The sequence below is a fragment of the Tiliqua scincoides genome, chromosome 2 (genome assembly GCF_035046505.1).
Source record: "Tiliqua scincoides isolate rTilSci1 chromosome 2, rTilSci1.hap2, whole genome shotgun sequence".
NCBI lineage: Eukaryota > Metazoa > Chordata > Lepidosauria > Squamata > Scincidae > Tiliqua > Tiliqua scincoides.
This window is the reverse complement of record NC_089822.1, coordinates 234,351,061-234,358,776: the sequence shown is the minus strand read 5'-3', so window position 1 is coordinate 234,358,776 and position 7,716 is coordinate 234,351,061. Positions and strand designations below refer to the sequence as shown.

Sequence of the window (7,716 nt, the reverse complement as noted above, 5' to 3'; positions counted from 1 at the left end):
CAATTAGGTTTCCGAGAAGAAACCCCCCCCCCCCCGGTCGGGCTTTCAAAATCTCAGATACCTGCACCGTGGAAAGATGTTATCTCTCCTGATAAAGATCTTCACATTCTCTTCAGACCTGCAGTTTTTTTGGGGAAAACAGACTGTCTTTCAGGAGCCCCTGGAGACATGTCTGTTCATCCACTGTTGGCTCCTCCTCCCTTTCATTCTTTTGGGGGGGCGGGGACTGTGAGCCTTTTTGAGACAGTGCATCCCTGCTGCACATAGTTTTCTTTGCTCGTGTGAGGGTGGGGTGGAGGAAAAAATACTGAGCACATTGATGTTATATCACATACCGTTTGCCTCAAGATGTGACAGGACATCAGAGACATGAATCAGCAGCAACTATCATGTCTCTGATGATACATGTGTAGATGAGTCTCATATTCCAAAACTACATACTACACATTTTTCTGTGGAAAAGTCTTACTGGTCCACCTATTAGACTACACACACACACACACACACACACACACACACACACACACACACACACTCACAAAGACAAACAAAGGCCATGATATGTATGTGCAAGCTCTTGATTTTAGGAGTAGGCTATCTCAGAATGCCAGATGCAAGAGAGGGCACAAGGATCCAGGTCTCTTGCTGTCTTGTGTGCTCCCTGGGGCATTTGTTGGGCCACTGTGAGATACAGGAAGCTGGACTAGATGGGCCCTTGGCCTGATCCATCAGGACTTCCTTCCTTGCTTTTTTCCTTCCTTGCTAGCCAATTCCCTTTATATGTGAGTTCACTTATCTAAGAGGGGCAGAATTGCTGCTATCTTCTCTCATTATTCACAACTCCTTGTTATCTGCTATGCAGAGACCTTCCAGAGGCTGCAGGGACCTACAACAAGGTGCAGGTGATCAGCATGAACCCCTTTAAAATGGCTGGTGGAAGCTTCTGTTGATCATTTTAACATTATGCTAAATAATGTTTAGGGTCTTCCAGGGTCTGCACTGGTTGCAGGTGACATTCAGAAGGTCCCTGCAGCCTTCAGAGATATTTTGGCATTTCCTGCTTCACTTTGGTGGCTTCCTGATGGTCTCTGATGGATTTTTCTGATGGTACCCCTTCTTCCCCTAGGTTACCCCTTGTACCTAACCCAACTGATCCTATAGGATCAATGGTTTGTTATATGTGAATTTGCTATCCACCAGGGTTTTCAGGAACCTAACCCTAGCGGATAATGAAAACTGACTATATATATATGCTTTTTCCTCTTGTGGTATGCCCTCCTTAAAACCCAATCTGCCTCTCAGGACAAGACAGATACTGCGGATTACATTGTTCTCATGACAAGATAAATGAGGCCGTTTTACACCTGAGACCGAGAAAAGTAATGAGCCTGCAATCTTAGATTTGAAGATATCTATCTCCTTTAATTACAAGTAGGTTATTCCCATATTAGTCACTCCAGTGAAATTCAGATTCTCGTGAATTTTTGAAATGTTATCTGAACAATTCTCTGTTGCATGTGACATGGAAGTGTGCTGCAGAAGTGATGAACTTGGTTGTCAAACACCGATAGTTGCATGCACCAAAAGATCAAGTTAACGGACTTGTGATTGGTATTCGGATATACACATAGGTCAGGAGTGAAGGATGATGCTAGTTAAATCCATAGCCCATTGGAATAAATGACAAAGCTTTTATTTAGGCCAGGATTTTCACTTCACGAAACCTAAGATTAAATGTTAAAGGTTTGAAATCCCATGAATGGTGTTAAAGCACCAACTTCTAATTAAGAGGTATTTGCATGATCACACTCAGTTTTTATTCTGGATTAATTGATCTTGAAGGAGCGCTGGCCCATCACCCTATCCTTGGAAATACCAGTAATGATTTGAATTACCACTCCAGAGATACCAGTAATGATAATAATAATCATTCAGCATTTGAATGCAGAGAGGCTAATCTGCTAAGCCTCACACTCTTTTGTGCTTACAGTAAGGTGATTGTAATCCTACATTAAACTATCCCTTCTTTGTGAGATTAAGGGCACAATCCTAATCCACTTTCCAGCACTGACATAAGGGCAATGCAGCTCTGAGGTAAGAGAACAAACATTCCCTTACTTTGAGGAGGCCTCCGTGAGTGACACCCAACTGCAGTATGCAGCACACGTCCCATTGGCTCCGCTATGCCAGTGCTGGAAAAGTGGGCTAGGATTTGGGCCTAAGCCAACAGGGGTATTCTCACCAGCAGAGACTGAAAATCATCATGCTTTTAAAAAAACTTTTCTGCCACCATATGTCTTCATTCATAAATTTATGTGTCTCTGAGGTTGTGTGTGTCTGTTCTGCCACATTCCCAATTACCTCTCAGTGCTTTTACTTTGTTTCACACACAAGTGTGCTGGGGTAGCCACAGATTAGGCTAGGTGGGACAGCCTGTTGGATGGGAGTGTAGCAGAGTAACAAACAATGGAAGAGTAATATATGGTGAAATGCTGAAAATAAAGCGTACAGAAACAGATCAGAAGCTTGGTTAAAAGTTCAAATGAAATATATCCCAGTAGATTACATGCATCTTCTGATTAGGATCAGAGGTTTTACTAAACCTTGGGAACAGAGAACCCTAAAGGCTTTTCCCTTTATATGCCAGTATGGTGGATAAAATGTTCTCTGTTGGAGAGCACATATCCCACATGTCTGTCTTCTTCACTGGTTTGGAGAGAAAGAGATTGTATGGAGAAAGAGCAAGAAAGAAATAGAATTAAGGCACCACAAAGGGGGATGGGTAGGATGGTCTCAGGTAACTGTAGAGCACTCTGCCCTCTAGGGTCCAGCAGGTGATATTACACCAAAATTTTCAACATAGCCATCTTGGGCAGTGGTTGTAACCTCACATGGATCCCATGCCCACCTGCTGCTTCTGGTGATCATCTGAACTCATCTCCAGCTTGCCTACCCACCTGCCCCCTTATTGCCATCTGTGACATTGTCTCCTCTGTTTTCCACACAGGTGTTTGTTTTTTTTTAAAAGCAGGAAGGGGAGATAGAAGTATGTGGGAAGAAAGAGTAATGGCGTAGAGCAGTGTTTCTCAAAGTGTACTCCTAGGTGCCCTGGGGCTATCTGAGATCGCTTCAGGGATTCCACAAGCACACTATAAAGGGCTGCTAACTGCCCTGTGCCTGGTTTACTCATCTGTACCTCCTGCCTCCCCTGGCTCTCTTTCCTAATTTCTGTTCAGGCTCTTTCCCAGCATTGATCTCAGTGCTATGCCGCTCTGTGCATTTGCTGGTGCTCTGGGGCTCCTTGAGATGCCATGAATGCACTAGTGGGGCTACCTGAAACTCCTTTTAGGAGCACACAAGGCACCAGAGACCAAAACATTTGAGAACCATTGGCTCAGAGCAGCAGTTCCCAAAATGTGAGTCCAGGACCACCAGTGGGTCATGACCCAATTTTTGGTGGCTCACGAAACTGACAGGGCGGATTATGCTATGTGCATCAAGGGTTAAACAAGCTGCTACTGGGGGGGGGCACTGCTGCCCAATCACCATTATAGCCACACCCCTTGGCATTTATAAGTCAGGCTGCAACCTCTAAAATGTTTGGGAACCACTGGCCTAGAGTATTTTTTTGTTACTGAGTACTTGAACAAGGCTAGTTACTTGAACTGTAGGGCAACCTTGTATCATCCCACATGAGAGTGGATCTGTTTCTTCCTTGAGTTTTCATAGACCTGAAGTCTGAAACTCACATTAAGATGAATAATTCTTAAGGACCCATTCTTTTCTTAAAAGCAAAAAAAAAAAAAAAAAAAATTGCTTGCAGTTTTTTCCCCTCTTAGTGAGCTTTCTTCTAACGCAGCTGCCTTCGCACTCTAGCCCATGAAGAAATATAACATTCTCTTGACTGTGAGAGACAAGAATCTTTGGTAGATTTGATTCATGGCTCGTGTTTGAAAAAGAAACTCTTAATGTGCCCTACCTCAAGGGAAAACTCCCCACCCCTCTTATCTTGCTCCCTTTTTTATTTTTCAGAACACAAGCGATTTCCTTGTTGAATCTGGATTCCTTAGACCCAAATCCCCAGTTTAATCTCTTCCACAAGCAACAACTTTGTGCTATTGAGAAATATCAAGATATCTCTTACCATAACAAGCTTCTTTCTATTCTGCTTATGCCAAGGACTTTAAGGAGATATCAAAGCTCATGATGCTGTTTCATATTTGCCCGAGGCTATCCACATTACCTCATCTTACACTCATTACTTTATTTATTCCACTTTCTGTGCATTTGCTTATATTTTGCTTCTGGCTGCCTGAGTTGTAATTTTACCCAGGCATGATGGTATAGCCATTTTGGTTTTTATGTATTAATGCTGTATTTGTATATAAAGGACTGATGTCAGTGTGTGCAACTTGAGGAGGTCTGTTTTCTATAAGTGAAATGTGAGGGGAGGTGAAGCTTTCACTGCCTTATCTCCTGTGCTCTGTTGCTTCAATATCTTTTATCCCAACTTTTATATATGTTGACTTCCATTATTGGAACCAGGCTGGAACTAGGAGAGTCTGAAGCAATGGCGTAAAAGGACGAAGGAGAGGGGTTAACCTTACCACACTTGGTGTAAAAGGTAGGCTCCCATTGAATTTGGTTACCGCCCCTCCCTAAACTATGCAGCCATTTTTATCATTTCCTGATCACAAAGACAGGCATTCTTTCAAGGGTCAGATTTAAGGTGGGAAAGGACAATACCAGAAAATAACTTTTGCTTTATATTAAACTACACAAATGAACTCTGGAATGACCCCCAGTGAAGTGCAGTGGTTAGAATATTGGACATGGATCTGGGTGCAGTTTCCTTGCTCAGCAATGAAAATTACCACCTCTTGTATATTGCCTTCAACTCTGTGAGTATTTTTATTTTCACATTTTTATACCACCCTTTTCCAAGGAGTTCAGGATGGTGTACATAGTTCTTTATTTTTGTCCTCGCAACAACCCTATGACATAGGTTATGAGATAATAACTGGCCCCAGGTCACCCAGGAAGCTTTGTGGCTGAGTGGGGGTTTGAACAAGGATCGTCCAGGTCTAACTCCAATTCCCAAACCACTATACCAGGGGTCGGCAACCTTAAACATTCAAAGAGCCATTTGGACCCGTTTTCCAGAGAAAAGAAAACCTCGGGAGCCACAAAAGCCTCTTGACATCTAAAATGAAGATAACGCTGCATACATAATTTTTTTTACCTTTATGGTATGTATAAAAAAACTATGGTGTGTTAAAATCAATGAGATTTCGTTTGACTCCAAAGTGGAGTCAGGGGAGGGGAAAAAAACCCGACAGATGCTGCTTTGCGCTGAATCGAAGCAATGGGAAGACTTATGCAGGCTTACTCAGAAGTAAGTGCCTCTCTGATTTCCATGGAGCTTCCTCCTTAGTCAGTGTGTGTAGTATTAGGATCGCATCCTCCACCCTCAGACTTATTTTGGGAAGTCTGCCCTGTCGGTTTCAGAAGGACTGACTTCCATGCTCAGGTGCACTGACCAGGAGAGAAATCGCACGAAGGCCAGAGGAGCTGATTCCGGAGTCGGATCCCAATCCTAAGCATGCCTACTCAGAAGTAAGTCCCATTCAGTTCAATGGGGACTACTCCCAGGAAAGTGTGGCTAGGATTGCAGCCTCAGGCTGCTGGAAGGGAGCTTGGATTGTGCAGTGTGCCCAGCCAGGGTGCTTTGGCTGTCTCCACTCCCTGCAGGCGCACTCCAGGGAGCTCCAGGGTCGGTCACCCTATCTCTTCTGCGTTGGGGGGGCAACATTAAGGCAAAGGGCGTCACGAAGCCTGCCAGACTCAGAGGGATGGAGCTGAAGGATCCCCCTGCCTGCTCTGTGTGTGGGGGGGGTGGCGCCAGGGTGAGAAGAACCCAGCCTGGGCGCAGGGGAGGCACATGCGCAGCTCGGGCTGAGCACTCCAAGTTGTGGGGAGGAGTCGGAGGAGGCTTCGGAGCGCAGCTTATCTGCCTCGGAAATGCCTTTGTATTTTTACATAGTAATTAGTTTAGCAAAGGGGGTGACAGAGAGGCGCTCTGTCACCCCCTTTGCCACTTTTACCCACTTTCACCCGCCCTTTCCCGCTGAGCCCATGCACCGCCAGCTCTCCCTGCCCGGCCACAGGGGTCCCTGCAAAGCACCCCCCGCGCCCGCCACCAGCGGCCCTGTCCTGCAGTTCAGCCCCCTGCCGCTGCAGGGAGAAGGAAGGGAGGGTGCAGGGAAGAGGTGCCCGGCTGCCCCCCGCGCCTGCTCGCAGTGGGGTGCAGAGAGCAGGTGCAGGAGACCGCCACTGCCCCTGCCTGCCGAAGGAGCTGCTGTGGGCGAGGGCGGCACCCCGGCCCCGCACTCACCAGCAGCCAGCGCCTGCAGCACATCGCGCCAAAGAGAGGCGCCCTCGGGGCTGGGCTGGCTGGGCAGCGGCCGCGGGGAAAGCGCCCCGCTTCCAGCCCCCACTTGGGAGCCACAGCAGATGGCTGAAAGAGCCGCATGTGGCTCAAAAAACACAGGTTGCAGACCCCAGCACTATACCATCCTTGTTCTCTTATACCGAATCAAACCACTGGTCCACCAACTGCATTATTGCTCACTCTGAAACCTTGGAAACCCACTGTGAGTCAGACAGGGGTAGCCCTGCTTAGAAACAGCAGAGATTGATTCTGGGAACTGTAGCACACAAAGTGCAACTGTACCTCAGAATTACAGCCCTATTTCCCAAAGGATTCAGAGATATTTTTCCTTGGAGAAAAGATGAGTCACAAAGGAAACTACTCAATAATGTAGAAGCAGATAACGGGGAAATAGCATTCCTAAGTGCCTCATGACCTTTCATTTCTCTCTTTAGTTGTAAATCCTTGTTATATAAAAAAGGAATGAGAGATACACAAACAGCAACTGTTACCCTGCACATGTCTGATCTTGTCTGATCTTAGAAGCTAAGCAGGGTCAGGCCTGGTTAGTACTTGGATGGGAGACCGCCTGAGAATACCAGGTGCTGTAGGCTTATACCATAGTCTTTCGAGACTGAAGGTTGCCAACCAGAGATACACACCATGAAATCTTCCTCACTCTGCTAACTCCTTGTGTCCACAAGATGGCACTGACCAATGGTTGCCATGACCTACCAATAGATTATCTCTGAGTGAAATGTATGAAGAAACATTTCTGTGAACATACCCATATTCAAAAGCATCTTGAGTGATAGAACTGCAGGCTACTTCATCCCAATATGTGTATTTAAAGGAAGAAATAGCAGTCATGTTTTAAATGGAAGAGGGCATTGGTTCCTTCTCTGTTCCAATAGCTTGTGCTGAGGGGAAGAAAGAAGTGGATCACTACTCACTCATGGGAACTGCTCATCAGGGGTTGCCAGGTTGCAACATTTATCATTAACAATACCATTGTTACTGGAAAGATGCTCTCTTGATTCCATCCACCAGTTCCTCTTCTGTTCTTTCACTCACCTTCTTCTCTGGTCTACCGAACCAAGAAAAATGTTGATTTTTATCTTATGGGAGGAGGGGATGAGTAGTCAGATCAGTGAAGAGGATAGATGTCCAGTGATAGTGGTAGAGTTCAGAACAATTGCATGTGCCATTTATTTCGTTCAGATTTACATTTGTGTTTATAAGGCATTTGGCTTGAAACTAATAAAAATGAACTGTGGGACCAATTC

The 7,716-nt window shown here is 45.5% G+C and overlaps 1 pseudogene; it reads left to right on the top strand.

Moving 5' to 3' along the window:
* The first annotated feature begins 6,924 nt into the window (after nucleotides 1–6,924).
* LOC136642828 (5S ribosomal RNA) lies at nucleotides 6,925–7,044 on the top strand (annotated as a pseudogene).
* The last annotated feature ends 672 nt before the right edge of the window (nucleotides 7,045–7,716 follow it).